Here is a 24,889-nt window from a genome sequence, read left to right as displayed (position 1 = left end):
AAAGCCTGAGAGAATGTTTTCTCTTCATGTGACTCTCCTTAGGCACACTCTACATCATCGATCACTTTCCTCTTTGGCCCCATAATCTTGATCAGAAAATGTGGGACACTACCGAGTAACATGATGTTACAGTACAAGTTCTCATATGTCCTGAGTCTTAATTGACCTTGGAAGGCTAGGGCCAAAATGTTGACTTTCCTTGCGGCCCTCCCAATTTATCCTTTTTATATCTTTTTTGTCCTTTTCTCTTCCTTCCTTTCCCCAACTCTCTTCCTAATTCCTCTTTCCTTTTGAACAATTCATATTTCACAAGATCTATTATTCATTTTGGTCCTTATTTATTCTTTCAGTTTCTCACACCAGGGAGCCATCATGATACTTACACATGTGTGTCCCATTTATTTTGCTGAAGAGTACGCGGTGCATACTCACTCAAGGTGCATCCATTTACCTAGAAATGCCTTACATGTATCCTTCTTCATGGTTGAATAGTATTCCATTGTATAAAAATATTTTTTAGTCCATCCCTCAGTTGATGGGCAATTGGGTTATTTCAAAGACATAGCTGTTACAAACTATATTGCTATAAACATGGGTGAACATATATCTCTATGGTGTGATGTTTTTAATCCTTCCACAAGATACCTAGAAAGGGAGTAGCTGGATCAAATGGGACCTTGGTGGTTGCACCAGTCTACACTCCCACCAACAATGGAGAAGGGTTTCTCTTTTCCCACTGCCCTCCAGGGTTTGTTACTGGTCGACTTCTTGATAACAGCTGTGCTTTCTGGAGTGATGGAATCTCAGCATTGCTTTAGTTTGTGTCTCTCAAATGACCAGTAAAGTTGAGCATTTTTCCATGTATTTTTTTGCTATTTGTATTTCTTCATCTGAGAAGTATATATTCATTTCAGGTGCCCATTTTTATTTTTTAAATTTTTAAAAAATTTATTTGTGTGTGTGTGTGTGTGTGTGTATGTGGCCAGCTCAGCCCACCAGGGGGCGGGGCTGGCTGGCACGTGGTGCTGGGGGATTGAACCAAGGTCCCTGTGCTTTGCTAAGCTTGCTCTAAGTAGGTGCTTTAGACCACTGAGCCATCTCACCAGCCCCAGATGCCCATTTTTAGACTGGAACTTTCAATTGTGGCGCTGAAATTTTCATCTCTTTATGTGTTCTAGCTGTCTTTTGTCTGAAGGAAAACTGCTTAAATTTTTTTTCTTACTCCTTGGTTTGTCTTTGTGCTCTGTTGGTGAAGTGCTTATTCTACTGAGCCATGTCGCCAGCCCAAAGCTTTTCAATAGAATGAGATCGAGTTGTTGAGTCTTTGTATTTTTTGCCACATGATCAAGGTTTTGCTCATGATATCTTTGTTGCACCTGTTTTCATAGATTTCTACCTATTCTCTCTTCCTGAAGGTTTAGTGTCTCTGTTTTTTAATATTTAGATCTTTGACCTACTTCAATTTTATTTCAGTGCATGGTGATAGACAATGGTCTGGTTTTAGTCTTTGGCATGTGGAAAGCCAGTTTTTCTAGCATCATTTATTAAATAGGTTTTCTCCCAGTGAATGTGTTTGGCCCATTTGCCAAAAATAAATTGACTGAATATGTTTGGACTTGTTTCTGTATCGACTAATCTGTTCCATTAATCTCAGTTGTGTGTTTTTATTTGTTTGTTTGTTTGGTTTGGTTTGGTTTTGCCGTGCCCTGCTGATTTTCTCTCAGTAGTGTTGTAGTATAATTTTAAGTCAGAGATTGTGATGCTCTCATCTTGTCTTTGTTGCTGAGAATTGTTTTTGCTACCCTGGGTGCCTTCTGTTTCCAAATGAATTTTAGGAATGTTTGCTCTAGTTCTACAAGTTACACTAATGGTATTTTGATTGGTTTTACATAAATGTATGTAAAAGTTTTGGGAGTATGGCCATTTTGACTATGTTCGTTCTTCCTATCCATGATCAAAAAGATATCTTTCCATTTTCTGATATCCTCTTAAATCTCTTTTTTTCAGGGTACTATAATTTTCAGTATATAGGTCTTTTACTTCCTTTTTTGGATTGATTCTCAAGTACTTCATTTTGTAGGTGCTACTATGTAAAGTAAACTTTGCTTAATTTCTTTCTCATTGGGTTTGTTTATGTACAGGGATACTATTGATTTTTGGGTGTTGATTTTGTACCCAGCTATACTACTAAGTTCGATTATTAAGTCTATAAATCTTTAGGTCGATTTTTTGATTCCCCTAAGTAGAGTACTAAGTCATTTGCAAAACAGTAATAATTGAACTTCTTCCATTTCTGTCCTTATTTCTTTTTCTTGTCTAATTTCTCTGGCCAATGTTTTCAGAACTTTGTTGTAGTGATGACATTGAACATCCTCGTCTTGTTCTGATATTAGAGTGAAAGTTTTCAGGTTTTGGCCACTTAGTATTCTGGCATAGATGGCTATTCCAGTTTTCTGTAGGGTTTAAAAAAAACATGAGTGGGTATTGGAGTGGACTTTGCCACATTATTTTTCTGAATCTATTGAGATGATCATGCAATTTTTGTCCTTGGCTTTATTGTCAGGGTGTACCACATTTATTGATGTGTGTATGTTAAACCATCCTGGGATGAATTCCTCTTGGTGCTGCTGCAGAATCTTCTTGATGATTTGCTGCGTTCTCTTTGCCGGTATCTTGTTGAGGACTTTTGCACTCTTTCATCAGGAAGTGACACCAGCATCTGTACCACCCCCCCACGACCCCCCCCCCGTGTGCGTGGCTTTCTGTGAATTCTGTAATGGCTCTCAGTGAATTCTGCAGCTTATTTTACCCGGCAAATTATCTTCTATTAGATTAATGCCTTTTAACCCACTGTGGCCAACCATAGGTCTCCAAGGAAACAGTGAGTGCTTGAAGCCCTTGAAGTAGACTTGCTCTGCTTGGGCAGAGACTATTCAGTTTACACAGACTAAACAGAGTCCCTTAGTGCATGCGGCAAGCCTTTCCCCACCCTCACTTCACTTTCTTTATGTGAGTTTCTTTTCACTGCATGGCTTTCAGTTCAGATTTACATCAAAAGATAGGGTGGATATGAGATAAAAAAAAGTAATAAATAAGTCAACTTAAACCTGGAATTCTTTGAGGAATCAGAAATCCTTCATTAAGAATGTCCTCTTGAGGGCCAGCCAAATAGCTCAGCGGATTAAAGTGCCTGCAAGCAGGCACATGGGCCAGGGGTTCGATCCCCAGGCCTGCCCTGCCATCCCCACCCCCAGGCTGCGCTGAGACAGCCATGGAGACTGAGCATGGTGGCACGCGCCTATAATCCTAGCACTTGGAAAGCTGTGAACAGAAGAATCACTGCAAGTCTGATCTAGTGGTGAGACCCTGAACACACTGTGGACCCTTTGCTAAAATACAAAAAAAAAAAAAAAAAAAAGGAAGAAAGAAAGAAAAAGAAAAGAACATCCTCCTAAACTCTCCCTAATAGCAGAAGTCCCTATTGATGGTGCAGTCATACAGGTCACTATAGTTGCATCCCCATAGTCTTCAGAATTTTTGGGAGCCCCCAGATAGATGGGTAAGTTGGGGAAGGCTGGAGAAAACTAGGCTGCACTTGGATTGAACCACTCAGACACTTTTTTCCTCAGTAATTATTTGTAGCACAGTTTAGAAAGCTAATATTCTGTAGTCTGTAGCAGTTGATTGGCCTAGAATAGGCTTTTAAAGCCATATAAGTATCTGATATGGTCCACGGGGATCCTGGGGCCACCAGGGGAACCCAAGCATCCCTTACATTCCTAAGGAGTAATAGTCATTACAGTCGCTGGGATACTGACAAGCTCATTGGCTCACTTACTGTGGGTTTTTAGTTCAGACTTTAATCTTATTTTCATATGTATTTGTATTAATCAGACACATGTGGCTTGATTATAGACATTAAGAGGCCACGAGGAGCTTTAAATTAGACTTTGGTGAACACCACAGCCTGGGTGCTCAGCTTGGCAGCGCCCCGCTGTCTCTGTCCCTGTCTCTGCAGCCTCCCAGCCCCTCCTCCTGTGCTGATTTCTGAGCTCCTCCCTCCTCCATTACCATTGCCCCTACCTCTGTGGAGTCTGTTTACTTAACTCTAAGCCAATTAAATAAAGCATAATAGTAGAACACCCTTCTGAAAAGAGCACAAAGGGGGGATTGCATGGCCCAACAGAATAATAAAGGAGAGAGAAAACATTTTAAAAGACCTCCCCAGCAGTGGAAATGCCTCCTTCTTTGCCTCCTATTTATAGGGAAGCAAACTCTTTCCAACATCTCTATGCCAAGCCCTCCTTTTCTTTTTTCTTTTTCTTTCTGGTGAAACCCCAGTGCGATACATCCTTTTGCATGTATCACCTGCTGGGATCCAGCCTTGAGCATGCATCTTCCTATTTGTTATGTTTAGTGATGCACTGCAGAGCTAGGAATGCTGTTACAGAACTTCCAGAACATTCAGTAGTGCTAAGAGAGCAGATGTGGCTATATTTCAAGGCTAGCTTTTATGTTGATATATTTTCCCCACCTAGTAAGTATGTAGTATTGTCACTCAAGAGAACTCACTGTTCAAAGGTGGCTGTTCTTTACTGGGTTATTCTTTGTACTGTAAAGACGGTTTCTTTAGTAATAAAATATTGGCTACAACATTTAAGAAAATTACTTGAGGAAGGCAAAGAAGATATTAGAAAACAGCACTCCAGAAGTGGGAGGGCAGGGCCCTCTACACTCCCACCATGCTCCTCGGCACTATTGCCTCTAGAGCAGTGTGGCAAAGTTGAAGGGCAGAGCCAGCTGCAGACGCTACTTGACTGTGAGTTGCTTCCTCAAAACTCTAGTGAGTTGATGAAATCCCTGCATGCTGGGAGCTGTGGGCTCCTTGGGCTAGAATGTCATTGTCCCAGTGGGGTGATGGCTGCAGGGCAGCCCTCTCCCTGGTATGGGGTACGGTGCCCCAGTCTAAGGGCTCCCCCTCTCAAATTGTCTGCAGTCAGGAATATCAGCTCCCAGGCAGCTGAATTCAGATTTCTTTGGACCACAGCTGGAATCTGAATGCTCACTGACCTCCGAATTAGCCTGGTGCCGTTTTCTCTGCTTTAGCCAAATGCCTCTTGGGTGAAATCTCTGTGTGCTGCTGCAGGTTGACAGATGGCTCTCAACAGGTGAACGCTGGGCTCTTAGTGAATGAAACGTTTTCTTTCTCTGGCCCAGTCATCCTCAAAGACACCCCTACATCTTAAGGACTTAGGAGAGCGTTGGATGCTGAGCGAAGCTAAAAAGATTTGCAGTAGCTAAGAACCCGCAGATTAGTGCGAGCACAGCGTTTCCGCTGCAGTCGACGGCTCTTGTGATGAGAATGTGCAGCGGTGCTAATCGACAAGGAAACGCTACTGATAATGGAGATACACTTCCACGAAATTCTCTAAACATTTTTCTAAGCACATGATTTAATTTAATTTCTGCAATAACTGTGTGACGTATCATGAATAATCTTCATTTTATTGCTAACACAGAAGATCCCGAAAGCTAGAAATTCCAACCACATTGCGCAACTAGTAAATGATGGGCTGTAGCTCTGGCAGTTTGTATATCCCAGGTTTGAGAGGTTTGCATTTTAATGTAAACACTGAGTTTAATTTCTAATCAGAATAGGTAAGAAAATAAGCTATCATCTTTCCTACTCATTGGACATTTACTAATCCACTTATTAGTCACGGAAGCATGAAGCCGGGTGTAAGGAGATGCCATCACTCGTCACAGAAGAGTGGATGTGCACCAAGTTAACCAGAACAAAGCATCTCCATTTCCTGAAACACATACCTCAGTTGTTCCCTCGTTGTTGAATAGCTCTGGCAGGTTTTTGCTACTAGCCTGGAGCTGTAGTGTGGGAAATAGAAAAGGGTACAGACTAGGTGGGGTGGAGTGGGACAGACTTGAAACACATATAGACTCCCCACACTGGTGATAGTGTCAAAAAGCGGACTATGGTAGGGGTGTGGATGAGTCTGTTTGGACTCTCACAAAAGAGTCCCATGGACTAGGTGGTTTATACAGCAGAAATTCACTTTTTATGGTTCTGGAGGCTGTAAATCAGGGATATAGTTGCCTGTTTGGTTGATGTCTGCCGAGGGACATCCTCCTGGCTTGTGAATGAGCACCTCATCCAGGAATGTTGTAACAGGAAAAAAAATTGGATTCAACTCTCAAACAGAGCAATGACTGTTGTGCATGCATATCCAGTGAGCAAAGTGATAGATTAATGCTCAGAAATTTCTTAGAGGGGGCTGGTGAGATGGCTCAGTGGTCTAAAGCACCTATTTAGAACAAGCTAAGCTAAGCAAAGCACAGGGACCACAGTTCAATCCCCCAGCACCACATGCCAGCCAGCCCCGCCCCCTGGTGGGCTAAGCTGGACACACACACACACACACACACACACACACACACACACACAAATAAATAAAATTTAAAAAAAAGAAAAAAAGAAAAGAAATTTCTTAGAGAAGATGTGGAGCATAGGATGCTTCTTGCTGAACCAGCTGAACTGGATTCTTGCTGAGGCGAACACCTGAGACTGGTGAGGAGCTAGGAACTGGATCTACTCTCCAGCCTCAGCAGATATCAGTAGTGTGAGATTCTTTCTGAACGGACTTAGTGGGATTGTTACTAAAATCAGGCTTATAGGGGGCTAATACCAAGTATGAGTTAAGAAGAGAAGTCAGAGAAGCCCCTTAAGTTTGGTCAAGAAAAGACCTTATTTCTCTGTGTCCTGGACAGAAAGAGAATGATCCAATGCCCATTTCTCTTCTTATAAAGACTTAATCCTGTGGGATTAAAGCCTACCCTTATGACCTCATTGAACTTTAATTACTCCCTCAAGGCCTCAGCTCCAGTGCAGTCACATTGGAGATGAGAATGTTCCAGTGGGGACACACTTCACTCCACAAGATGTAACTTAATTATCTCTTCAGGGAAAATTTGCTAGGATGGCAGCATAATTTGAAGTGCTTTGCACATCCATATACCTTAATATTTTTACCCTGTATGTACAGTATACATGTTTAAAAATTCAGACTATAATAAAAGATGATTTGTATGTTTCATAAACACTAATGGCTCCTGAGGTTGACATAAAGCACAGAAAGTGATGGGGGCAGGGAATTTTTTAGTTTCCAGGAGGCTTAATTAGCAATAGAAGGTAGTGCAAATGACACGTAAGTAAGTATAAGAAACCATAGTCATAAGGTAAAGGACAGCAAAGGGCCTGGCTTTCCTAGAGCAGAGCTTCAGCTGACTGAGGAGCTCACAAGCATAGAGAAAGGAAAGAGGAAAAGGAAGGCTGGGCTGAGGGACAGAGGGAATGGAGGAGTCAAAAGACAGAAATAAATGAAGCTAACAAAGAAGAGAACTGTATCAAGGAGCAAGAAAGCAGTGGTGCACACATACCATCCCTGCACTCTGGAGGCTGAGGCAGGAGGAGCTCTGCACGTGAAAGGCCAGCCTGGGCTGTGTAGCAAGACCTGGTCTCAAAAAAATTAATTAATTTAAAAAATGGATAATGAAAAAAGGCAATTAGCAAATCTACAGAAAAAGAAAAAAATAGTCTATGAAAATGTGTTTCTGACAGTAGAAAATTGGGGATAAAAGTGCAAAAGGCGATGTGGCTGAAACATAAAATCCTGTGAAGCTAAGTCTAAAAGTGCAGCATCATTTCCAAAGAGGAGGTGTGAAGATCAAAGTGAAATCAGTGAAAGCCTCCTGGCAAGATAAATTTTCTGTGTGCTTTTGCAGTTTCTTTTGAGTCTTTTCTTCTTTCACCAATGATCAACCTATCTGAATTAACCTATTGCATTATTTTAAATAACTTTGAGTTCTCTTAGGATGTTTGTCATCAAAAGGACAAACAATAGAAACTTTGTGGCAGATGTGGAGGAAAGGGAACCTATTGATGGGAATGTAAACAAATAGAGCCATGATGGAAAACAATATAGAAGTATACACAAAATTAGAACTACAATTACCACATGTTCCAGCAGCCCTCTACTGACTGTATTTCATTTTAAAGGAAATGAAACCAATCTGCCAGCATCTGCATGCCTGTGTTTACTGCAGAAGTACTCACACTAACAAAGATACAAAATTAACCTAAGCATTCAACAAATAAACAGATAAGGAAATTGTGGTACATATACACAATGGAATAGTATTCGCCCATAAAAAGTGAAATCCTAGTACTTGTGACTACACAGAGGAACCTGGAGAACATCACCTTAAGTGAAGTTATGAAGGCATAATCCCCCAAGATCTCATGATCTTACCCCTACAGAGAATCTGTTGAGAGTACAGTAGTGATCACCAGAGATACGAGTGGCAGGAGGGAGAACATCGAGATGTTAAATGAAGGTTACAAAAAAGAAGAAAGCAAAAATACCCCATTTTTTAAACCCATTCCTCAGTTGGTGGGCATTTGGGTTGTTTACAAGATTTAGCTATGACAAATTGTGCTGCTGTAAACATGGGTGCACATGTATGGCTGTGGTACAGTGTTTTCAGTTCATTTGGAAAAATACCTAGGAGGGAAATAGCTAGGTTGAATGGGATTTCCAGTCCTAGCTTTTTGAGTAATCTCCACACTTATTTCCACAGTGGCTGCACCAGTCTACACTCCTACCAGTAGTGGAGAAGGCTCTTTTTCCCCACAGACCCTCCAGCATTTGTTATTGGTTGACTTCTTGATGATAGCCATTCTTTCTGTGGTGAGATGGAATATGTGTTGTTTTAACTTGCATTTGTCAAAGGACCAATGATGTTGAACATTTTTCCATATATTTATTTGCCATTTGTATTTCTCCGTCTGAGAAGTGTATATTCATCTGAGATGCCCGTTTTCAGATTGTTCTTTGAATTCTGGGGTTCTGATTTTACACAATGGAGTATTACTCAACTAGGAAAAAGACAAAATTGAGGCTTTTGTAGGTAAATGGATGCAACTAGAGACTGTTCCCAAAAGTGAAATAAATTACACCCACATGCAAACATCGTATTGTCTCACTAGTGTAAGAACCTGAAAGAGTAAATAAAATCTGAAAGGTGCAATAGATACTGTGAAAGGAAAAGCATCTTCTCAAGGGGAAGGAAAACCTGAATGAGGAAAAGGACAGGAGGGACCGAGAAATACACTTACTTCTGTACGCAGCCCAGCTTGGGTAATTGCACTGCTGATTTCTGGTGATCTGCGAGGGAGAGAAGCTGATGCTTTTTTTCTTTCTTCTGTTCTTTTTAATTTCTTCTAAATTTTTTTTTACTAATTTTGCATGCTTATATCTGGCAAACTGAACAACTAATTTGAAGACAATATTATGTAATAGAGCAACTATTGTCAAGTTCTTATTTTGTTTGGTGAAGTTCTTTTTTTTTTTTTAAAGACATTTATTTATTTATTTATTTATTTATTTATTTATTTATTTTTCTGTGTGTGGCCAGCTCAGCCCACCAGGGGGCGGGGCTGGCTGGCATGTGGTGCTGGGGGATTGAACCGCAGTCCCTGTGCTTTGCCAAGCTTGTTCCAAGTAGATGCTTTAGACCACTGAGCCATCTCACCAGCCCTGTTTGGTGAAGTTCTGTATTGTTTCTAATGTTCTTTTTTCTTTAATATTTTGTATTCACTTTAGGTCATATAAAGGAAGTAATTAAAAAGATTTATTGTAGGATATTACAGTTAATAATATGTTACATTCTTAAAATATACTAGGTCAAGGGCCAGGAAGATAGCTCAGCAGACTAAGTGCCTGCGTAGGCACATGCAGGGACTGGGGTTTGATCCCCAGCACCACGTGCTGCACCAGCCCTGTGCCCAGGTACCCTGTGCCTGACACTGAAAAGCAGGTGTGGTGGTGCACACCTGCAGTCCCAACACTGGGGAGGCTGAAAACAGGAAGATCACTACGAGTCCAAGCTTCATAGTGAGATTCTATACCAAATACATGAAAATACTAGGCCAGACATGGTGGCACATGACTGCAATACCAGCACCCTGGAAGGCAGGGGCCGGAGGATCACAGGCTCAAGCCCAACATAAACAACTAAGCAAGGTTCTCTGTCTCAAAATGAAATGTAAAAAGAGCAAGTATCCAGATTAAAACACCTGCTTAGGCAGATGCAGGGACTGGGAGTTATATCTCAGACTTGCTGTGCCAGCCCCACCCCCGGGGTGCACAGAGATGGCAGTCCAGATTGGCAATGGTGGCATGGGCTGGTAATCGCAGCCTTTGGGAGACTGTAAACAGGAGGATCTATGAGTCTGATATACACAGTGAGACCCTGTAGATCCTGTCCTAAACACACACACACACACACACACACACACACACACACAAGAGCAAGTATTTAGCACAGCGTCAAGGTCTTAGATTGAGTTCCATACTGTGGAAAATAAAAAATGAGAGGAGAGACAGAGACATACTGAGAGAAAGTTTTGTGTTCAGGTTGCAAAAATGACAACTAGATGAAGTAATATATATTAATTAGTTTTGCTTAGTCATCCCATGACATTTATTTCAATCATCCTGTTGCATATGATAAATATGCACAATTTTATGTTACTCTAAATAGATTTACCTTGAGACCACATTCTTAGGTGAAATAAATTAGTCACATATGTTTAAATATCCTATTGTTTTTCTTCTGTGAAAAAGCAAAATGATAAATAAGGAACAAAATGGATGATAGATATTGGGAAATAGGAAGACAGTATTTAAATGCGAAGGAGAACAAGGGCAGAATGGAACAGGAAAAAGACAATAGAAGGAAAAAGTGGAAACAAAACTTTTGTAAATAAGGAGGGGAAGAAGAGTTGAAAGGAGTAAAATCTGATGAATTTGATCATTGTGCATCTTAAAAGTGTACTAATCAAATTAATTTTTTTAAAATTTTATGTGTGTGTGTGTGTGTGTGTGTGTGTGTGTGTGTGTGGCCAGCTCAGCCCACCAGGGGGCGCGGCTGGCTGGTATGTGGTGCTGGGGGATTGAACCGTGGTCCCTGTGCTTTGCTAAGCTTGTTCTAAGTAGGTGCTTTAGACCACTGAGCCATCTCACCAGCCCTCAAATTAATTTTTAAAAATTGTTTTTAAATTAAAAATAGCTGATGAAGTGAAAAATAAGAAACATGGTGTTTATATGAAAATTAGAAACAAACAAACAAATAACTTTCTACCAAGCAAAAATGTGTCATAATTCTTCAGCCATCCTGATTCTGAGCAGAAAGTGAAGCTTTAATATAAGAATAAGCAAACACACTGATGCATGTGTGCCATTGCTGCCCACGGTCCTGCATCTCACAGTGCAGATTCATATTTTATTTATAAAATAAAATATTTATCTTTACAAGAGTTATATGGTAAAAATTTTATCAAGATATGCTTGGAGTTCATCTCGCTGGGTATTACTGTTTCTTTTCAAGAAGGAAAAATCTAAAGTAGCTGCTGCACTAGTCCCACCAGACCTTATTCACCCTTGCGGTAGACATTTTACTTCTCCTCAGATAGCCCCGATCCTCCGGATCCTCCGTGTCTCTCAACTGTGTGCACTGAAGCCAAGTCAAATTCAAGCTAATGGGCTGTGAGGGGAAGTGATGTATATCACAGTAAGAGCTAGCGTTCAGCCCTGCTGTTTTCTGTAATCCCTAAGGCTCTGAGTGAGATTCAGTCATTGCGTGGGAGAGAGGGTGTTGTGGTTTCTATTTGGATGTCAGCCCAAAGCACTGTGTTCTCAAAGGTAGAAGAAGCCTGAAGGCTGACTGAATTATGGGGACACTAGCTAAAGATGATATTAGGAGATGGGACCTGGTCTAAAGAGATGAGTCACTCAGGGTGCGTCCTGGTAGAGGGCACCCCCTTTCCTGTTCCTCCTTTCCCCCTCTGCATCCCGGCCACCTTCATAGGAGCAGCTGTCCTACAAGGCAGGCCTAACACCAATGCCATATCTGCCTTGGAGCCTGCTGACTGCGAACTGACCTCTTGGACAAAATAAGATCATGTCCCCTAAATCAACTTACTCTAGCCCGCTAGTTCTTAGCAGTAGCCTAGAATATCAGATCTGGGGGCAAAAGGCTATATTATAGTTTACCTTTCCTAGACTCTCTGCTTAACTGAATGCCTTTTGATTTTTAGGAGGGATTCTGTTAATGGGTCTCAATATTTTTAAGTGTATATCTGAAAAAATTTCTTTCCTGAAGAACATGATGTGCTTCTAAAAAGAATTTGCACAATACCTCTAAAAGTGATCCTTCTCTGACCTATTTAACTCTCGCTGACTTTTGCTTGCTCTAGCTTTCTTCCACTCAGAATAATGAATGGCGTCTAAACATCATAGGGCTTAGAACAGACTTAGCGTTGATATGAAAGGCTTCGTGTTGTCTCCCTGCTCTTCTGTCTAATGACTGTTCAGATAATAGACATGTTCCCAAAAGTATTGGCAATGCCCTCGAGAGCTGAAATCTTGTCATTCTGGACAAATGCACTGAATTACATCAACTGTGCAAGCTCCCATAGAGCCATCTGTTTGATGAGGTGGAGAATAATGTTAATGCTTATTTGAGAGCTGACTGAATACCCAAATGCTAGTCATTGAGGCTACCCTGAGCCTTCAGAAACACTACTCAGGCTCCCAGCAACTCCAAGCATTTCAATGTTTTGCTGGCCTCACAAAGCCTATCAAAACATGAAATTAAATAAGTAAACAATGTTTGGGCTAAAATGTGTTTCAAAAGAAAATGAACAATATATCTTGGCCAAAAATTCTCCAGATCTTATCTTGATAATGTTGTTACTTAAGAAAACATAAATTCTAACATCAATTGAGAGAACCACTCCTTGACATTTTTTTTTTCAGGTGAGTCAAAAAGTTTTCGCTAATTTATCATTCTAACTTCAGTGCCATAGGTGGCACACAACTTGCAAATAAATATTCCTACACCCAAACGTGTTTCTACGCAGCCTCAGTACACTGCAAGAACATCCATGTATCTGAATAACCAGCTGAGAAAAGCTAACTTGATCTATAGCCAAACATGTGTTTATTTATCTAGGGTTCCTCTTTTGGTGGTTTACTTACCCTACGTTGTGCTACCAGCATACAGTGTCTGCCCTGCTCTCTGTTTTGTGCAGCCTAGCTGTTAGATGGCATGATTCACAGATTGGCTTTGTCAGGGGTTGTCTTTCATGATTCTCAATAGTATTCATACCCGATCCTACCAGCTTCTGAAAACCTCCAGACAGAGATAATAGGAAAATGACAGGCAGAATAACAGAGGAGTATATTTCAATTTGTTCAAGCTGTCAAATATGCTGAATAACATATATGCATAGTATGTATTCCTAGTAAATTGAAAGTGCCTTTAGAGCAATAAGGTTATTCAGAAAAGTCATGAGCTTTTATACCTGAGATTATCTTTACCCACAGACATATAGCCAGTTTTCATTGTCTGTTTAGAGCTGGAACAGCATGTGGTTAGAAGGGTTGGCACTTTCTAGCTGCGTGATGCTGCTGAGGACATGAAACTATCCTTGCCTGATTCCCTGTCTGTAAGGTAGGGTTAATAATAAAGGGTGACAGTGAGGAATAAATGAATTTGTATGTAGGAAGTTCGCAGACCACTGGCATACAGAAGATGGTCTATCAATATTGGTTAACAGTATTATATAACATAGCCAACACTAACACTGTGTCGTGATGGTCATAACAGTAGCTATGTTAAGGTAATTTAATCTTTTTAAGGTGTGTTGAAAATTATCACGTCTAACTGCACTGTGTTAATTGAAAATGGTGATTTGATATTATGTGTTTTATGAAATAGCACATAATTTCAAAAATAAATCCCAGATGGCATTTATCTCTCTCAGAAAATAAACCCTGGCAGGGGAAAACAGTGATTTTCATCTTATAACAAAGAAGAAAACCCATGGAAGGCAAGATACAGACTAAATGGGTGTTCTTTATGGCTTGTAGGCACTGTGTGTGCTGAGTTTCCTAAAAACCATCTTATTCTTAAGTTAACTGTTTCCCAGATTGGAGGAGTGTATGCAATAAGCATTTATTTGAAGTTGGGATTTCCCTTTCCTTTTCATGTAATCACTGAGTTGATTTTGGGAAAGATTAAAAGAGCAATTTTTCTTCAGCATTGTTTTTAATATTAATCAAAAGACATCATAGATATAGATATAGATATAGATATAGATATAGATATAGATATAGATATAGATATAGATATAGATATAGATATATTTATTTTATGGAACCAGGGTTTGAACTCAGGCCCTTGCACTTGCCAGGCAAGCGCTTATTGCTTATTCTACTGAACCGTCTCCCTGGCCCGGACATCAGGTACATTAGCAAACATTCAGCAAAAGCTCCAGACAGGAAGCATTTCCAACTTTGCTAGACTCAAGTCTCGGTGGCAGTATGCACAGTTCCAGCATTACGGCATAAAGCCTGCCCAGACACTTGGAAATGGATGGTCTGCTGCTGACACTGTGCTTAGAAAAATAGGCAGGAATGGGACGAATGTGGCCCGCAGATCAATTTCTTTACCCCCACCCTAAAAAGTTACTTTTTGTTCTCATTTTTATTAGACACATAAACATGCACACCATGTACTTGCAACTTAACACATGCAGGCATACTTGCTTGAAAATCAATGTGTCAGGGCCAGAGAGATAGCTCAGCAGTCTAAAGAACATGCATAGGCAAGCTTGGGCAGGCACAGGGGACTTCCTAAGTTAGATTCCAGGTACCACATGCCACACCAGCCCTGCCCTCAGGGCGGACTGAGCCAGCCAAAAAAAAAAAAAGAAAGAAAATCAACACATGGCCTAAAAAACGCTCTATGGTATTTACATAAAATACAAAATTTAAAGATAAATACATGTTATTCTATACAACATTTGTTTATTAAATATCCAAGTCTCTTTCCATCTGACCAAGGTCCAGCACTGGCCTAACATTTTATATGTATCCTAAAATCACTGTATAAAGATTAATTTGCCTAAGGAAACTATTCCTGAGTTCCTTACATGTTCTTTAGTTGCTTATAATGTCACGTGTATTTTAAATTTGAGAACAAGGGAATGGATTAAAGGGAAAAAATCTGTGTGTAGAGCTGAGCAGTCAAATTTTTTGATAAAGTAATTACCAAAATAATAATTATTATTATTAATAATAAAATTATTACAGGGAATTCAAGTTTTTGTTATGCTTATTCTAATATCAAGCATTTCCTTTAATTTTTATTAACAGACTTGTTTACTGTGTGTGAATGCTCATAGATTAAATGAGCTAATACACCTAAAAACACTCAATACAAGCCCAGGCCCAATCACTATTTATTGCATTGCACGTGAATGTTTTCTGGGATAGAACGGAAGCTTTGTGTCTTCTGAGTAGTTCTGCGTAGTCTAGGTACCACCTACGGAAGGAGTTTTCTATATTGTTCTAGGTGGCATTTCTAAACACAGTAATGATCCAGAATGCCTTGTAGGATTTTCAATGTCAAAATAAGTTTAGTACTCCATACAGAATATATAATTAGTGGTCAAAAAATTCCTCTCTCCATCCTGTGCTGAGGAAAGTCAATACAGACTGGGCTGAAGGCCCAGACTTTTAAAGCTTATTGGATATAATTAACAATTTACTAGAATGGATTTATTCTTTTGGGAGAAAGTATGATTGCCTGCTATTTATTAGCTGAAAGCAATTTAAAAATGTACTCTTCCTTGGGTACGTATGAAGCACTATTGGGATGAAGCAAACAAAGAGAGAGCACACAGAGTGAGCATTTTTACTACTCTGCCCCATTCACCTGGGGTAGGACCTAGCAGGTTACAAATCAGCAACACTTGGGAATGGTAAAGAACATTATGGTACCCATCTTGATGTCATGTAGGTACCCAGTACAGAGAAGAAGGCCATAGGATGCAGAGCATCATGAGCTAATGCACTACCTGATGTGATCGATGTGTGTGGATCTGAAACGAAACCATTGGATCTTTTGATTTTTTACAGAAAGAAGCCGGAGCATATACCAACCCTTTGAGAACACAACATAAAGAATTTTACTATTTTACCACTTCCTTAGCTAGGTAAGACGCTACCTTCTCTACTTTGTGTTACCCACAACTGTGAAAAATAGCTTTATGCTGTTTTTTTTTTTAATTCTTAAGTAAATATCACTACATGCTGGTAAAGAAGAAACACATGAGCTGCACAGCTGACACACTCAGAATTATTCGTGCAGCACTTCTCGTGTGTGGACTGACACTAGAGAATGCAAAGATGCTCTTGTGAAGTGATGATTATGCCAAGCCTGACTTTCTTGCAATGATTAACAATACCAGCAATATTTTCTCAGAAACTTCTGCTTTCCAAACACATTCCTGTGTGTTTGACTTTCCATAAATTAATTTATTTTTTACAAAAACTGTGAGACTGTAAGGTGAATACCAGGATCATGCCTTCTTACATGGTAGGGGCACAAGGCCAGCAGCAGTTAGTTTATTGCTTTTATTACTTCATTATTTTAGTTTTTAAGCTACAGGAGCTATAAAGTTTCAGAGTAAAATATTTTCAAAAGTATACTACATAGCCAAGTGCCTACCACATGGATTAAACAAAATCTTACCTAAAGAAATAAACTGTCTCAGAAAGAAGAAAAGCTTTCTTGCTGTTTCACTTTCTTCTTTATTCCTCAGAAATGTCATGTTGTTTTCTAGATGTCTTCTAATACATGTGTGACATGTGCATGAAACAAAGAGCATAACATTATTTACATCTTAAAAATATACATAAATATATATCTGGCTGAAGATGTTCTTCTGCAGCTTGCCTTCCCTACCTTTATATTTATATCCATCCAAATTGGTACATGAAGATCTGGTTGGCTCATTCTAACTGTAGAAAGGTGATTCATTCGAATATTTTTATATTCTGGTGCTTACTATTGTTACTAAGTTACTTTCAGTGTTTGGCATATTTCATGCCAAAAATGTTTAAACATCACTTGAAAAAACCTTTAGAATTTGTGTGTAAGAAATCTTTAAGTTTTTCATGTATGGTAATGTGCCAGTCCTGCTTGCATGTTTCCATTAAAAACACTTTTTTTTTTTAAATTGGCTTGTTAAATCTCGCTGATCTAATGGGAACCACGATTTTTACTGTTGTACCATGACATAGTGATGAGAATCTGTGTTATTTCCCCATAGAGGAAATAATGACTTTTCCAGAATATACTAGAAATACTATTTCTGAAATTTAAGGTACTTAAAAACACTTTTGGGCGACTCATCTTAATTTCTTTTATTCTCTTAAAATATCAAGGGAAAAGTAGAAAAAAGAGATTCTTTACAAATTGCATTCTTTTTTTTAATAATCTAACCTTTATGTTTTTTATTTTTAATTTTTATTTCTTTTTTTGGCGGAACCAGGGATTGAACTCAGGCCTTTGCGCTTATCAGGGAAGTGCTTATTCCACTGAGCCATCTCCCTGGCCCCATACAAATTGTGCTCTACAGTTAATTTATAAATTGCTTTGTACAATTAATTCTAGAGTTTGTTCTACTTGCACATAAATGGAACTTGCATTTATTGCAACAATATTTATTGGAATCCATGTATGCACAGTGGACATGGATGTGAGAAGACACGGCAGACACAGCATCTGCCTAAAATGAGAAAACAGGTCTGCAGGGAAATGTGCTGATTCATTCAGTGGTTCTAAATTGTGACCATTTGAGTAGATATTTTTATCTGTAACATTGTTACTCATGTGATGATCATTGATTTCACCTAACTGCATGGCAATTTCATTAAGCTGCATAAGATAATAAGAATAATGCTTGGTAAATAAAATCCTTGGCCACTTCTTGCTAATATCGGTGATTACTATACTGTATAAAAGATGGGGTTGGCTACTTCCAATAACAAATGTAGTTCTACACCTAAAGGTTGATTTTTATTTCCTAAGTTTAAGCCTTAAGAATTCACCTGAAAAGTCCCTTTAATATTACAGTACAGTATTCACAGCTTGGGCTATTGTTTTGGGTTCAGCCTCCATAATCCACTAGAGGCATGTTCATTAACTTCTTCGAGCCTCCTACATCACAGTACCAAGCTTATTCCTGTCCAGAACATTATCCTGTCTCCCATCTCCATTTATCGCTTGAATCTGCAGTCTCCTACTTTTATAGCCGTATTAGCTCCATTTGTTCAACCTTTATGTCTACAGTCCATTGTCATCACAGAAGCCAGAGTAGTCTTGTTAAAAATATTAATCAGTTGGCATGATTTTCTTGTTTAAAACCCACCAGTGATTACTTAGACAAACTCACAAGCCTATTGTACCAGCAAGGTGCTATCTAAACTGGCTTTTTCTCCTTCCTGAATATCACCTCCATGTCATTCCCTACTGTGGGCAAACACAGTGTCAAATTCTAATATGTCCCCAAATGAAGCCTGTGTTGTTGACCTTTATGTATTGAAAGATAAGAAAGGAGGCAAGAGTTGCTGTGAAACAGTGCTTTAGACACACACACACACACACACACACACACACACACACTTTATTCAGTACCCCCTGGTGACCGTTGTTGTCCATTCAAGGATCTCCTTTTCACCCTTCTCTTAACAGTGACCATCACTCTACATTGCTAAAGGTCATGCTTTTGACCCATGATTTTATAGCATTATGAAAACCTTTACACTGCTGATTTGTAATTTATAATCTCAAATCTAATTTATACTACTCAAAACTTCACAGACAGATTTCAGGCTAAATTTCAGGCATGGGCATGAGAAAAAATATTTGGAGAACAGAAAATATGTATAATTTCTTGTAGTCTTTTTTTTGTATTTTTTTTTTTTTTTTTTAGGGAAGGGTGTACAGGATGGTCAGGGTCTTACTACTAGATCGGACTCTAGTAATTTTCCTGTTTACAGCCTCCCAAGAGTTGGAATTACTGACACATGCCACCACGCCCAGTCTCAATTGCCTTTTTAGCATGCCCTGGGGCAGGGCCAGCATGGCAGACCCAGGGATCGAACCCCTGGCCCCTGCACCTGCTTGCAGGTGCTTTAATCCTCTGAGCTATTTGGTCAGCCCTAAATTATTATTAATAAGATTTGCCACAACCTAATATTGTTTAGATTTTATTTTACCTGCAGGATAGATTGAAATACTTTCTTATTTGTAAATGAGAGGAGTTTATCCATCAAGGCATTTTTTTTTTTAAACAGGTTTTTGTTTCCATTTTCACAATATTTCAGGAAGCAGCTCTTAATGGCTATTTATATTGTTGAGAACATTTGGCAAGAGAAAGACAAACATTAGGACAGTAATACTGCAGCGTGACTGGGAAGAGAGTACACACCTGGTGTTTTCACCTTCCTCTTTAGTGAAATGGACGCCTTGACCTGCACAGATTACAACCTCAGAACACTGAGCCATGGTCGACTGTACTCTGGATGAATAACTTTAAATGCAGATTAAGTGTTCTATAAATGAACTCTATGGGGGAAGTCAGGAGAGCATTCTGAAAGGCTTCCTGCTCTGTCCACACTGTAAGATCGGCTGGCAGTCACACTTGGGCCCCAAAGCACTCTGGCTTTAAGTGATCAAAAACCTATTCCAAGCCCAAGGTGCTAAATACAGACCGCTTATGGTTTACTAAAGACAGAAAGAGAAAATACCCACATACTCTGGCAGGAGTTAACAATAACAGTCCTCCTACTTAACAGGCTGAGTCATGAGCACATTCTATTGATTTCTCAGCAATTCCGGGCAGATTGTTTGGGCTGCAGTTCTGCAGGCAGAGGTGGATGCACCTGCTACAAAAAGCTCTAGTTCTTGCTAGGAGGGCACTGTTATTAAGTCCTGTCTTTTAACAGTTTGGCCAAATGGCAATAGGGAAAAAGAAACATTTGGCACTGACAAGCATTTTTTTCTAATACTTTCAATACAAGAATGGTGGTCTAAGCGTGTTTATTTACTGGCCATGAGTATAATTTGCTTAAAAAAGGAGGTTTATTTTAGAAATTGTGACCATCAAATCTTACAAGGTATCTCATTCAGAAGTCTTCTGGAAATCAATAGTAGTAGCCTTTTCCCAATCAGTTTGAAGAAAGAGTAAAAGTTGATGAAAGAGAGATTATTGTATGGTTCCTAAAATAGCCTGTATTAGAGCATGTTTTGCTAGTATAGCACAATATCCAAGACTGGGTAACTTTATAAGGAAAAGAGGTTGTTTTGGTCCAACGAAAAGAGCCCAGGGTCTAGTGCTAGCCTTATGGCTGCCAGGGTTCCAAGGCATGACAGAGGCTCACCTGGCAGAGAACGGTGCACATAGGTATTTTCTCTTACATCTCAGAAAGCCACTCATGATACAGGTGTGGAGAATTCACTGATGGTCTTACCAGATCTTAATCATGGCTCCATGCCCTACCTCTAAGTACCATAATGGATAAATGTTCATCCTTATAATAGCTCACAACAGGGCTTAAATTTCAACACACCAATCCTTAAGCAACATACTGAATTCATATCCAAGTGATAGTATTCTTTGTGACCTAAAGCTTGAGAAAGGCACTCCAAGTGTTACTAGAACCAGGGGCAAACAGGAGCCCAAGATATCGTCCTCCCTTGTGTCCACGTGACTCTCCATAATCCTTTTTGTCCACAGAGACACAATATCCTACTCCTCTTTATCCATGTGTGGCTCGAGTTTGCTTGCCTGTCAATGTCAAACTTATACAGTTGTTGTACATCTGTTTTTAATTACCTGAACTTTTTACCAAGTAAGCTGTGATCATTGCAGTGGAAAAGTTTTTGCATACATGATTCTAGCATCCTACAGCTTTGGGCAAAAAGAAAAATGAAAATAGTATTTATCATAAGTAATGCCCTCAAAAGCACTGACTGATTTACTCCTGCCCTCTGTTGGGAACTAGTACATCCTCAAGCCACTCACCTGCTCATGGGTATTGTACAGTTGTCGGGTCATGAAAGCCCAGTTAGTAGACTTATTATGTCTTTTCTATACTCTGATCAAAATTCTGAGGCTAAGGACATCTAGAATCCTTTCAAGGTCATGATCATTCTCTCCTTGACCTTCGGGATAAGAATTAGCACTTTTCAAGATGAAAAGAAGCTGCAAGCAAACAAAGGAAAACAAGTAAGTCACAAAACAACCAGCCTAGACAAATTGGGAACTGGAACAGGGAGCTGGAGCCAGCCCTTCACGTGCAAAGATAGTATCCCATCTTTAATCTGACACACATTTCCACAAAAAGTATAGCCCTTTGTAGGCTATACATATTTGGCCCTCCTACCCTGGTGGGGCAGCTTGAAATAAAATGACTTAGAGGGAAACATGTGAATGTGTGTGTGTGTGTGTGTGTGTGTGTGTGTTACATGCCTTCCTTAGATCAACTCAAAGATCACATTTCTACAAAACTGAGCACAAATGTGATCCTTTAAACCCTGGACATGGTAGTATGTTAGTTAAAAACCAAGTTTAATGGACATAAACTATGATATGAGGAACTCAGTAAGCAGTTGACCCTGCTACAGTCTGGTTATTTTCCCAGGAGATGAATTGCCATATTGCTGTAAAGGTATGATTGCTGTATCTCTCTTTCACCTCTCTTAGTCATCTACTTCTGTCAGCAAACAAACAAATACCCCAAACATGAACAGAACATTTGTTCTATGTTCATGATCTAACCTCAGCAATAATACCTACTTAGCAATGTATTTGCACTGAAATACACAAATTGTTTCTCAAATCAATTATCTTGTAATAAGAGATAAATGATAAAGAACAACAGTAAGTGCTCTGCTTCACGCTTAATAGAGTGCTAGTAATACACCAGTAACCATAAAGTCTCTGTCTCTAGCTCTACCCTTCCATCCATCAAACACAGATTTTCTGTGCTGCAGCTGGGGGTCATAGTCGACTTATGTTACAGTCCAAATAGAAGTCATCAGTTACCTCTGTGCGCTCCCTGACCCCGAAGTCTCACATATCTTCATTCCTAGGGTGTCCAGTAGGACCCTAAGGTTCTCCCTTGCCCCAGTTCTGCTCTACATCTGCCAAGAACTTCCCCTGGCCTTAACTAGTTTCTCTTTTCTAGTTTCTAACCACATACCCCTCTTAGCCCTTGGTGTACATCAGATCATTTCTTTACCTACTTAAGCCCTTCCTGTAGTATATAATTTGAAATTTATTGAAGTCTTCAAACCAGGGCTGAAAGCATCTAGTTCTAGAAAATCTCCACTGTGCTCCTGCTATTCAATTTCTAGTCCTTCTTTCTACCTGCAGCAGGGACTTGCTGTTTCCTCAACTTCGTTGTCTCTCTTTGAATACCACGTTCTTCTCCTGAGGTCACTGCATTTGTTAATTCTGCCGCTCCAGCATACAACCTCATGTTCCTCTGTGTGCCTTCACAAAGCCTATGTCTAATCAATTCAAATATTATTTTTTGTGAAGCTTCTTTCTAAGTCTCTGGTATTAATTGTTCCTTTGTGTAATGTCTCAGTTACTTTTCTTCTTGCTGAGATAAAATACCCAACACCCATAGTTAATAAGGAAAGGTTTATTGTAGGTCACATTTTCTAGAGGTTTCAGTTCAAAGTTGGGTGGCTCCGAGCAGGGGGCCATGGCAGAGGGGCATCACAGAAGAAAAACAGTTCAGGCAAAGCAGGGCAGGTGGAAGGCAGATAGCAGCAATCAACAAGTAAAGACCCTCCTTCTGTCCCTTGTATCATCTCCAGGGCAGGTAGCACCCACATCCAGATTGGGGCAGCCTTAATTTAGCTCTGTGATATACTCAATCCCCACATCACACCCTTGATCCCAGAAGCACACACCCCAGATCCAGATACCTTGGAAAAGCCCCCACTATGGCCACATGAGGCTTTGAAGGACATCTAGATATAAGCCATCACAGGTTATACAAGGCATCCACAGTCCTTTAAACATCTCTAGGCTAGAGAAAAATCACTTGGGTATGTTACTGTTCCCATCTCTTTCTTTCTGCCTGGCTTAGTGATGTCTCCAAAAGCAGAACTTTCATCTGTTCCTATTTATGCTTCTAAAGCCACATCATTAGATTTAAAGTGAAGTAATTCAATAAATTTTTAATAGTTATGACTAAGTGAGGAATAACTGAGTGGCTGATCAATGAATGAGGTAGTCAAGGGTACATCCGAGTCATAATGGGAGAGGAGGAAAGATGGGCTGGCTCTCTGGGGCTATGAAGAGATAAGAAAACAAAGGCATGTTGAATATTGCTTTACAGAAAAGTGCTGACAACAATGAGAGCAGAGAAAGAGGGACCAGGGAAGCTCCTATCCATTAGCACCTCGGGAAGGGCAGTGCTTGTACTTTGTCTTTGAAAGACAGAAAACAGTGCTGAGCTCCTCAGAAAATGGGTTGCAAATTCAGGCCCCAGAAGGCAGATGTTGCAGGAGGATTCACCTCAAGGATGAAGCATCTGCATTGGCACCCACTAGGAAGGAGAAGAGTGAGCAAAGAGTATTTAGGAAGCGCAACAAGAAGTGCTCTTCGCCCCAGTTCACTTGTCCCTTCTCCCACTCCAGCACCCACATCCTGTTCTCATTGATGTCAGGATTTGCTGCACAGGCAATAAATTGATGATAGTTCATTAAAAGGGTTTTGTTTAGATGTGTCACTTCTATTAGCCTCATCCTTTAGAATATCCTATTATACTTTCTGTTCAAAGCAAGGACGTTAGGTAGGGTTAGCTAATTGTTAGAACAAGCACAACTAAAAATGTGTTGTAACACGGATTCTTGCTTGGTCAGCACTCATGGCTGGCTGTTTGGATTGGGGGTCCCACCAGGGAGCTGGTCTCTTTGCGCATGTGACTTTGCTCTGTCATACTCTGCACCCAGCTGGTGCAAGGGAAGAGACCAAGGAACAGCATATGGCATTTGTGTAGGAGCCAGTCCCAAGAGTGTGCAGTCTATGGCACTCTCTGGTCTCCTGTCTTTTGCTGCAGCGCAGTCTCATGAGGGTACCTAACCGCAAGGAAATGTACTGTACACGTACCTCAGAGAAAGGAAAACATTCACTTTGTCAAGCCACTAGCAGCATCTGTTACACTAATGGGGAAAAAAACAATCGATAAATTAGTGCATTTGAACATTTGCATCTGATAGCTTTTTGTAACGTCAGGCATACCGCTGAGACAAAATTGAGAATCATAATTTCAGCACCATGTATAAAACATATATAAGAAACATCAGTTTATCAAAGTTTACTTTCACAGCAGAACCTAAATAAGCTATTTTTTTAAAACCTTGCTTGTAAGATTATCAGTCCAAAAATAATTGCTAACAAAATGTGGTGCCCTGTGTTGCTCTGGATTTTCTTCAGTAACTGTTGGTTAAAGGAGTTTATTGATTACTATGTTTGAAAAAACTTCCTTGTGGAATAATATAAATATTCTTACTTCCATAAATATCTAAATTTCATTACTATAGAATATGTATCAAGATGCTCAAATAAAAACTAATTTTATTTTATCTTTTTGTGGTATTGGGGATTGAACTCAGAACCCTGCACTTGCCAGGCAAGCACTTATTCTTCTGAGCTATCTCCCTGGCTAAAAACTAATCTTGAACTGAGGAACGATGTACTGTGTTAAGAGATAATAGAAAAAGGGTAGAAAATTTAGGGGGGAAAATATTTTGTGGTACAATTTTGTTATTTATTTATTTATTTATTTATTTTTATTTATTACATTTATTTATTGTATGTGTGTGTGGCCAGCTCAGCCCACCAGGGGGCGGGGCTGGCTGGCATGTGGTGCTGGGG

The 24,889-nt window shown here is 39.8% G+C and overlaps 1 protein-coding gene across 3 annotated transcripts in view; it reads left to right on the top strand.

Moving 5' to 3' along the window:
* The window catches only part of Map2 (microtubule associated protein 2), a 306,953-nt gene that overhangs the window by 185,967 nt on the left and 96,097 nt on the right, over positions 1-24,889 (top strand). For all 3 annotated transcript variants that reach the window (XM_004626615.2, XM_004626614.2, XM_004626613.2), the window contains exon 4: positions 16,062-16,138. The gene's annotated coding sequence lies outside the window, so the exon portion shown is untranslated. The remainder of the gene's footprint in view (positions 1-16,061; positions 16,139-24,889) is intronic.

Source organism: Octodon degus, unplaced genomic scaffold (assembly GCF_000260255.1).
Source record: "Octodon degus isolate 3935 unplaced genomic scaffold, OctDeg1.0 scaffold00016, whole genome shotgun sequence".
Taxonomy (NCBI): Eukaryota; Metazoa; Chordata; class Mammalia; order Rodentia; family Octodontidae; genus Octodon; species Octodon degus.
The sequence above is the reverse complement of the archived record's forward strand: the minus strand, read 5'-3'. Positions and strand labels throughout refer to the sequence as shown.